At 44.4% G+C, this 10,774-nt stretch overlaps 1 long non-coding RNA gene across 1 annotated transcript; it reads left to right on the top strand.

Moving 5' to 3' along the window:
* Positions 1-208: 208 nt before the first annotated feature.
* Positions 209-7,188, top strand: LOC136788757 (uncharacterized). The gene is made up of 2 exons (XR_010827366.1): positions 209-5,414; positions 5,865-7,188. It is a non-coding gene; the product is annotated as an uncharacterized lncRNA (long non-coding RNA).
* Positions 7,189-10,774: the final 3,586 nt, after the last annotated feature.

Raw genomic sequence — 10,774 nt, 5'->3', positions numbered from 1 at the left:
CTTCTGGGTATTTGCGATGTTTCTCTTTCAAATGCCAGGGTGAAGGGTATAGCTAATTGAACAAGTGCACAAGTGCCTCCCCAATTAGATGGCAGGATGGACCGTAAGATCTTCCCTCCACAGTACCACCAGAGATCTGCCCTGGGTATCTCAAGTCTTGAATAGTTTCCCATCAAGTCCTCGGTAGCATTCAAGGTCCTCGTGCACAAGGCAAAGTCTCCCAGATGCTGGGTAGCACTCACACCCTGCCGTGAGAGGCAAGCTGTATGGTTACCTATAGCTGTGGAGAATGCAGGGGGAACCCTGATATTGCTATCATGCAAGGAAGGGAATAGCAAAGAGAGAGACTTACAGGCCTCATTTCCCCAGGCAGTCTTTTCTTGGTACAATGCAATCATACATCGCATTCCCTGGGAATCCTTGGTCCACCCCAATGGGCAGGGCACTATCTGGGCAATCGGTCATCCCGAGGCACAAGCATAGCAATTGCTATGGTTGAGACTCTGGACAGTATATTTGACCCATTCTATCCAGGCATTCACATCCCCATACCCTGTTTCAATCTCAAATGTTTGAACTGCCGCATTTCAAAGAGGGCCTCCTGTTTTCTCTCCTGTTTTCTCCTTGAGTTTCTCCCTTTCTCTGATGGCAATAGAGGATCGTTTCTGTGATAAATTAGCGGGTGTTTGTTCATTGTCTTTAAAAGGAATTCAGAGGATCTGCTGAGAAGATAAGGTTTTGCAATTTACGACCTTGTTAAGGGGGAAGACTAAGCAAGTAGATAGTGGGGTGGGGGTGTTGGATAAACATCCTTGGTAAAACAAAGACTCTGTGAAATACTGTTTCCCGCTTCACTACCCTCCCCCTTGAACAGGAGCACAATGCATGATCATTGAAAGAAAAACAACGACCCCCAACAACGAACTGCACAGCTTCAGAAGGTCCAACAAGTCCTGACAAGCCGAAACTTGGATGCTATAAAATGGCGACACTGAAAAGGGAAAGTTGCGTGCTGTGGTGGAGCGGAGACTCCCCAGCCGCCCAGCGCTGTTTTGCTTGTGCCTGCTTACTTAATTAATAAAATATTTCTGATAGACCAAGAAATTTGTATGGTCTCACTTATAACAAATTTGGTGCCGTGACTCGGATGAAGACGGATTGACTGGGAATCCCTCTAGGGGAGGCGCCCCGCCGATTCTGGCGGCCCCGGGAACGGGAAATCCTGCTCGAGCCCTTCACCGACGAACCCAAAATTAGGCACAAGCAAATAAAACCGGTAACCCCAAGCAATCTTTGTGCACGAAGACCGAACGAAGACCCACGGGGTGGGTAAGTATAGGCCGGTGATCCGTTCGGTTGGGGTTGGTGATCCCGGAGTGCGTCTGTGTGAGACGTCCAATTGCGGACGAAGTGAGTGCGGACCCCTCAGTAGTGCGGTTCCCACATCCCGCGAGGGACTGGGCCACGACCAGGGGGAAGCGGCTGTGTGTGTGTGTGAAGGCACTCCGGAAGATGGGACAGAAGAAGAGTAAGCCTTCTGGTCCCATGGGTGGGGTAATGCCTAGTGCTAGGTTGCCCCCTATTCCCACAGATAGTCCACTGGGGTTAATGATTAAGAATTGGAGTGATTCCCCTTTTAGGCGGGGAAAGGATAAAGTAAAAATGATTCATTATTGTGTTGAAGTTTGGGGAGGTAGGCAAATTATTGGCCCATATTTGGGTCGTTTGAAGACTGGGTTTGCCAAGCCTTAAACATTTATGTAAATACAAAGGAACCTTTTTGTTTAGAGGGGAGCGAATATGCGAGCCTTTGGATTGGCTCAGAGAATCGAGTTAATCTGTACCCTCTGTACCCTTTAAAAGAAAAAGGAGGGGCAAAATTACAAATTGTGGAGCAAGAGATAAAGTACCTGGGTCACCAGTTAAGTAAGGGGACTAAGAAGTTAGACCCAGGCAGAATCAGTGGAATATTGGCTTTAGCGTCCCCGCGAACTAAAAGGCAGGTACGGCAACTGTTAGGGTTGACCGGATACTGTAGACAATGGATAGAAGATTATAGTGGAAAGGTTAAATTTTTATATAACAAGCTGAATAAGGATGGATTACTCAAATGGACAAAAGAAGATGAGGAACGACTGAACAAGTTAAAGGAGGAACTAGTACGCCCCCCAGTGTTAAGCTTACCAGATTTAAGGAGGCTGTTTTGTTTTGTTTTGTTTTTTTTGTGAACAGCGCAGCAGGCACGGCATACGGAGTGCTGGCCCAAGAATGGGCAAGGAGTTAAAAAAAAAAACAAACCTGTGGCCTATTTGTCTAAATTATTGGATCCGGTTAGCCGGGGTTGGCCAAACTGTTTGCAGGTAGTGGTAGCTGCTGCCTTGTTAGCGGAAGAAGCACAGAAGATCACTTTTGGGGGGGAAATCAAAGTAATATCTCTACACAATATATGCGGGGTACTGCAACAGAAGGCAGAGAAATGGATCACTGACGCCAGATTATTAAAATATGAAGGAATTTTGATTTCCTCTCCAAAATTAACATTAGGAACAACCTCCCTACAGAACCCTGCTCAATTTCTTTATGGGGAACCAAATGAGTCCTTAGGACACGATTGCCTCCGAAATATAGAAGAGCAAACGAAATTGAGACCTGATCTAGAGGAGGTGGAATTACCCATCGGTGAACAGATATATGTGGATGGTTCCTCGAGAGTAGTCGAGGGAAAGCAAAAATCAGGATACGCGTTAGTAAACGGGAAAACATTTGAGATAGTGGAATCTGGACCTTTGAGTCCTAGCTGGTCCGCCCAAGCTTGCGAGCTATATGCCATATTGCGGGCCCTAAAATTGTTGAAAAATAAAAGCGGTACAATATATACAGATTCAAAATATGCTTATGGGGTAGTACATACATTTGGTAAAATATGGGAAGAAAGGGGGCTCATCAATTCACAAGGAAAGGGTTTAATACATCAGGAATTGATTACCCAGGTTTTACAAGCTATCAGAGAGCCCAAAGAAATTGCCGTAGTACATATAAAAGGGCATCAAAAAGGCCTCACCCCTCAGGTTAGGGGTAATAATCTAGCAGATCAGGAGGCAAAAAGGGCAGCATTAATGAGTATAAGAATTAGAAGAACGAGGGAAGATTGCCCAGACTGTGGGAAATACTTAATACTTATACTTAAGATATAGTAATTAATATAATAATAATATAATAATATATAATAATGCTTAATATAATACTTAATACTGTGGGAAAGACTTAAAGGAATTTCCATGTTATGATTGCTGGAGTGAATGGGGAGTTGATGGGATTGAATGCAATTGTTCTGAGGAAGAAAGCCCGCCTTATAAAAACTGCTACAAGTGCGGGCCGACTAACTCCCTGTGGTCGAATGGACCCATTCCCCTCCCCTTACTCTGTTTCACTATTACAGAAGAAGACAAGATGACACAAATGGGGGTTCAAAACAAAAAAACAAACAAAAAAAAAACCAAAAAAAAAACGATAAAGGGAAATGGGTACTGCCTGATGGACGGGAAGTGTTACCAAAATCAGTAGCTATGAGGGTGCTACGGAGATTTCATGAACAGACGCACTGGGGTACTCAGGCGTTGGTGGATCAATTTGCCACATATTATATGTGTATAGGGATTTATAATATAGCAAAGAGGATCGTAAATGATTGCATAACTTGTCGGAGGGTAAATGCTCAACACATGAGAAAAAGGGTCCCGGGAGGAGGACGAGAATTGGCACATCGACCTTTTGCAAAGATTCAATTAGATTTTACTGAACTTCCAAAAACGGGGCGATATAGATACTTGTTAGTTATTGTAGATCACCTCACAAACTTTGTTGAAGCATTCCCTATGGCAAGGGCCACAGCTCAAACCGTGGTAAAGATATTATTAGAAAGCATCATACCCAGATACGGGGTAATAGAAGCAATTGACTCTGATCGAGGCCCACACTTTGTGTCAAAGGTATCCCGAGACACGATGAAGGCTCTGGGAATTAAATGGGAATATCACACTCCCTGGCATCCTCAGAGTTCGGGAAAGGTAGAACGAATGAATGGTGAAATTAAAAAGCAACTAACAAAGCTTATGATAGAGACAAAAACCTCCTGGGTGAAATGTTTACCGCTTGCACTATTGAATATCCGGACATAGCCCCGAGCCGATGTCGGAATCTCACCTTTTGAAAGGCTGTATGGTATGCCTTATGATTTAGAGATGCCATCTGATCACCCCCAGGTACAGGATATCCAATTAAAACCTTATTTAATACAGCTTATGAACCGACGGAGGGAGTTGCAAGCGAAAGGCTTGGTGGCTAGATATAGCAATCCATAGGATACAACCTGGAGATAGGGTTCTAATTAAGACATGGAAAGAAACGTCTTTAACACCACGGTGGGGAGGCCCCTATGTTGTTTTACTTATCACAGAGACGGCTATCCGGACGGCTGAGAAGGGGTGAACGCATGCCAGTCGCGTGAAAGGACCGATCCAGAAAAGCGAATGGGAAGCGGTCGCAGGCCCTGATGACTTAAAGCTCACGTTGAAACGAACTCGATAAGTATGGTCTAACTGTCTATGTATCGTAAAAAAAAAAAGGAGGAGAGGGGACCCTGTTTGATCAGAAAAAGGTCGCGGTTACCTGAGAAACTCCCCTGAAGAACACTGCTGCTGCCGAGAAGAACCTGCACCTTGTAGTTCGCTGCAACCGAACTGACAAGCGAGGCAGAGAGTGAAACGGTGGGGAATTACGTGGCCAGGTAAAGAACTCTGGAAAATGGGCCCTAGCCATTTTTTTTTTTTGCGATACATAGTAATGGGTACGATTGTTTTCACTGTTCCTGGGTCTGCGCACCCTCACAAACCTTTTAAATGGAGCCTGATTAGATGGGAAGATCACCATGTTGTTCAGCAGATAACTACTGCTGGGGGACTGATAGGGGAGGCATCATCTATATAAAGAAGGAAGAGACTAAGAGTCCCCAACGGGTGGGACCAAATCAGAAACTGTCAGGGAGTGTTTTGAGGATTCAGCCTACACAAGCTTTTAGAATGCTAACTCCTAATAGCCCTAAACCACTGGAGGTTGCTAATAAATCAGTAAACCCGGAGTACGGGATTAGAAATGAAGGGGTGACCGGGAATAACATATGGAGAATCATGAATGCTAGTTATCAGTTGTTGAATCAACCAAATCCAGACGTGCCTAGACCTTGCTGGTTATGTCTTGATATAAGGCCCTCATATTACGACGCCATTGGGGATCTGGGAGAGACCACCCGTTCAAACGAAACCGATCCCCCACAATGCAATTGGGGAAGGGATGTAGGAATAATGTTAACGGAAGTAACTGGGAATGGCAGATGCGTAGGCACGGTCCCTGGTGATGTGGGAATAGAAATGTTGTTTTTGCAGTGTTACATTGTATAGAAGGAAGGAATGTGGTATTGAGATATGCTTACAGTGATAAGAAAGCTCAGCAGGTGACCTCCTAAAATGCAGACAACCAGACTCCTTAGAGCAATCAGGTGAAAATCACTATGTTAAGTCAAGCCAGATAAGGGGAGAAAACATTACCATCTCAAAAACAGGCCGGCAACTGAAGGCCAGGCATTGTCTGTGAAGCATCAGATAGATTGTGAACCTGGATTACCCACTCCAGTGGGGAAACAGGGGAGGGTCCTGTCATCAAAAAGTATATAAACTGTGTTTTGGAACTAGTGGGTGCGCTCTCCTGCTTGTGGGGCGCCCGCCATTGCAATCGCGAATGGATTGCTACTTCACTGAGATCCCCGCCTGGGCCTGGGTTGTTGGCTACGGAGTGTTTCTCACAGTAAGAAGTTCCATCTATGCAATATTACAGAAAATGTTACACAATTAGACAAAGAAAAATGGTTAATACCAGCAGATAACACCAGATGGGTATGTTCGTCTCTGGGGGTAACTCCATGCTTATCTTTGAAATTGTTCAACTCGTCTCATGATTTTTGTGTACAGGTAGTAATTATACCTAGGATTCTTTACCATTCTGAGGAGTATATGTACATCCAACATGCTATGGCAAAAAAACCACTTAAGGAAGAGAGAGCCTATTACGGCTGTCACTTTAGCCACTCTGATGATTCTGGGGGCTGCAGGAGCCGGAACTGAAATTACCTCTCTGGTAAAACAAAGCCAAGAATTTACCTCTCTACGCACTGCTGTAGATGAGGATTTGGCCCGTATCGAGCAATCTGTATCAGCTTTAGAGAAATCTGTACGACAAAATCGTAGGGGATTAGATGTGATTTTTCTACAACAAGGAGGATTGTGTGCAGCCCTACGAGAGGAGTGTTGTGTATATGCAGATCATACTGGAGTAGTAAGGGATACAATGACTAAATTGAGAGAAGGGTTAGAAAAACGAAAAATAGAAAATGAAGCCCACCAGAACTGGTATGAATCCTGGTTTAATTACTCACTTTGGCTCACTACACTGCTATCAACTATAGCAGGACCTTTGTTGCTGCTCATATTAACACTAACTTTTGTACCATGTATATTCAATCGAATAATCGCGATTGTAAAAAAACCGATTAGAGGCAGCTCACCTTATGCTTGTGCGTGCGAAATGTGAATCTCTTGAACAGGAGGAGGATGACGCAGAAACTTTAATATTGAGCAAACAAGTGCTTCAAAAATTCATCAATGAACAAAATATGTTAGAAAAAGAAAAAGGAGGGATTGTGATAAATTAGCGGGTGTTTGTTCATTGTCTTTAAAAGGAATTCAGAGGATCTGCTGAGAAGATAAGGTTTTGCAATTTACGACCTTGTTAAGGGGGAAGACTAAGCAAGTAGATAGTGGGGTGGGGGTGTTGGATAAACATCCTTGGTAAAACAAAGACTCTGTGAAATACTGTTTCCCGCTTCACTACCCTCCCCCTTGAACAGGAGCACAATGCATGATCATTGAAAGAAAAACAACGACCCCCAACAACGAACTGCACAGCTTCAGAAGGTCCAACAAGTCCTGACAAGCCGAAACTTGGATGCTATAAAACGGCGACACTGAAAAGGGAAAGTTGCGTGCTGTGGTGGAGCGGAGACTCCCCAGCCGCCCAGCGCTGTTTTGCTTGTGCCTGCTTACTTAATTAATAAAATATTTCTGATAGACCAAGAAATTTGTATGGTCTCACTTATAACAGTTTCCATACAGCTATTCTCAATCTGGCTGTTGGGTCCCTCCCAGTTATTTGTTCCCTCTGCTCAATTGTCGTTGGGCATTTAAATCTCCACAAGCTAACACCTCACAAGCATCAAGCATGACAGATTGCGGTACATAACCCTCTGTCACATTCACCCATATTTTTATGGGGTATCCCGTCTTACTATTATCTGGTCATGCCTTTTCCAAGTTGCCAATTGACCAAGACTTTCTCTGAGGCCTACAATCACTAAAAACAAAATTAATAATTGATTTTTCCCTGTCATTATTTTTAAACCTTAGGTTTCCAAATAATTATCAATACAAAGAATAAGATATACACTACTACTATAACAAACCCCCCTTGGGAACACTTCAATTCACTATAGGTCTATCCTTTCTCTCAATCACAAGTCACACTTATTAGTTACCTGTGAAAATAAAAGGTTAGTTTACAATTGCAAGCTCTTATCCCGCTCAGAGTCCACTATGAGATTTCAGCTTCCAACAAGTCTTCTGTAGGAACAGCTTCCCAGGTACTAGGGTCGATGGATGCCTTCACTCGAGTATAGTGAGTCCAACCTTTTTCCGCAGTTCCTATGGCTGTTTCAGTGGTTAGTAGTACTTGGAAGTGTCCTTCCCATTCGGGCCGGAGTTGATCCTTTCCAGGTCTGAATCAGGACCCAATTTCCCATGGGTCCTGAGAAATGACGAAGAAGAAGACAACCCCAGAATACAGTTCTTAAGAAAACTCTCTTGTTTCGAATTGTGGTATCTCATCCCTTCTGCCCAGACAGGGTAATCCGAACAGCATCTCATACGGTGAAATTCCTATATCGTTTCTTGGTGCTGTTTGAACCTGTAGGAGTGCTAAAAGTAAACATTTTACCCAAGGAAGTTGGGTTTTTAACACTAATTTAGTTAATTGCTTCTTTAATGTCTGGTTCATTCGTTTTGCCTTCCCAGAAGAGGAGGGGTGCCAGGGGGTGTGAAAATCCCAATCTCTAAGGCCTGCATTAACCCTTGCAGTACTTGTGAAGTGAAATTATTTCCTTGATCTGAATCAATGTTTTCAGCTATCCCATATCTAGGGACTATTTGCTCCAGTGATACCTTAGCCACCGTGTTTGCAGTGGCAGATACAGAGGGGAAAGCTTACACCCATCCAGTCACGTGGCCAATTAGGACAAACAAGTACTTAAATCTCCCTCCTTTAGGTAACTCAGTAAAGTCTACCTGTCTACTTTGTAAAGGTCGAATCCCTGGCTCCCGTCCCCCTCTAGGTTAGTTACAAATGACCTTTTTATTTGCCTTTTGACATATGGTACATCCTCTGCATATTTGCTTCACTAAAGTGTATATTCCTACACAGACATACTTTCTTAGCACAACATCACACATTGCTTGCATCTCCCAATGACTCTCTTGATGTAAAACATCATATTTGCCTCATTGGTGCTTTATTCAGCATTTCTCTCCCATCAGGGAGTATCCATTTTCACTCAGACTTCGTGGCTCCTGATTCCTTAAAGAAATCTCTCTTAAAAACTTTTTAGTTCTTTCTTAGTTTTCAACAATTCCCTGAATCCTCTCTGGATTTATTCTCCATTTTCCCTCAGACATTAGATGCCTTAAATACCTGACTTCTCTTTCTACGTATAGTAATTTATTTTTCAATACTCCCAAGCCCTGTTTTCCCAGAAAGTAGAATAGCTTGTTAGTAGCTTCCTTCACAACTGTTTTCTCCTGTCCTGACAATAAACGATCATCCACATTTTGTAGCTTCCTTCACAACTGTTTTCTCCTGTCCTGACAATAAACGATCATCCACATTTTGTAACAGTAATTCCTCCTTGGGAGGTTGGAATTGCTCCAAAATCTGTTCTAGAACTTTGCCCAAATAAATCGGTGGCCCTGTAAACCCCTGAGGTAAAACTGTCCATATGTATTGTTGCTTCCGCCCCCACTTCAGAGTCTTTCCAGTCAGAGGTGAATATATCTTTGCTCTCAGGGCCTGAGAGCACTCCATTAATACCACTGTTATTCCAGTCTAACAATTTACTATTTGAATGCCCAATTTCATCATCAAATCCCTTCCCAACAAGTTAGTCCCTGCCTTGGGTACATACAATAACTGCCCAGAGATCATTTTATCCCCTAGTCTCAGCTTGGTATCCCCCAAAGGTGGCACTGTTATCCCAGCCCCTTCTACCCCCATCACTTTTTAGGGTTTCATTAGTTAATTTAATCCCTGATACTTTACAGGCCAGTAATGACCTAGCTGCCCCAGTGTATTGGGTTTGATGGCAAGGTTTGGGGGGGGGGGGCTGCAGTGGCAGCCCCCCACGAGGAGAATCCAGAAACCTCCCCGTAGCAGATAAGGGACAATTTCATCCGGCCCCAGAGGGGTCCACTGCTGCCCAGAGCCAAGCCATGAGCAACACAGTCCCTGCCTCTGTGAAAGCACATCCACGAAAACAAGCGAACAAACAAAAACCTGCTGCTCAACAGCAGCTGGGAGAGCGAGGAGCTCAGAAGGAGGGGGTGGAGGCGCTCCAGGTGCCGGATCCGAAGCCCCCTGTGGCCTGTGGAGAGGCCCCTGGTGGAGCAGGCTGCCCCCCCCCCCCCCCCCCCCCCCCCCCCCCCCTTCTCGATACTTGGGAAACTGACCAAACACCACAGCAAATATACCAAAACTTCTAGACTGTTACTTAGATAATGCCTACATCCTCTTTCCCTGCTCATTCAACTTTCCCAACTCATTCAAAAAACAGCTCTGTCAAGCATTACATACCACACCTTTAACACCTTCAATAACCCTTTTTAACACTTCTTCTTATCTTTCTCCAGCCTGTACTTTCACCAAAGTCTCAGTCATTAGCCAACTTAATTCCATACCTTTCTCCCTCATCCCATTTTCCTTCTCTCCTCCTTCTTCCACTCCGGATATTCCTACCTGAAGTGGCCAGCCTGCCCACACTTAAAACATCCCATCAAAGCCTGTCCCTGCTAAGATTCAGGCCGCAACACGGGTAGCTTTCCTTGCCTGCCATTCCTTCATCTCTCTTCCTCTCTTTTTCCATCCTGGCCCTGACTCCCCCTGAAGATTTTCTTCCTCTTTCTCCAACCCTCTGCCTGACTACCTGCTACACAGTCAATACCATTAGTTTCACTGTCTGCTTTTCCTTCTCATCTCCCCTCTTGACACACACGTTCAGGGCCTCCCACAGGAGGGCCCCCCAGTGACTGTTCACTACATCCCCCCCACCTTCTGGAGCATTTTCTGTGCATCTTGCCAGGCTTCAATCACAAAATGAACTTTCAAGAGCCCTTGGGATACCGGGTCCTCAGGATTCATCCCCAAGTACTTTCTCATTCTGACCCCAAGTCTCTCATATGATTTCTGTGTTACACACTATTATTATTCCAGCCAGGATCGGCAAGTGGGTATTTCTGCCCTGCCGGTATTACCCCTGGTCCTGGAGGATGAGTTCTTTCCCATTTTTGTATAGCAGCTCTCCTCCTGATCATTCCCATTTCTTTCCCTGTAAACAACATATTTA

This window comes from Anser cygnoides, chromosome W, assembly GCF_040182565.1.
Source record: "Anser cygnoides isolate HZ-2024a breed goose chromosome W, Taihu_goose_T2T_genome, whole genome shotgun sequence".
NCBI lineage: Eukaryota > Metazoa > Chordata > Aves > Anseriformes > Anatidae > Anser > Anser cygnoides.
The sequence above is the reverse complement of the archived record's forward strand: the minus strand, read 5'-3'. Positions and strand labels throughout refer to the sequence as shown.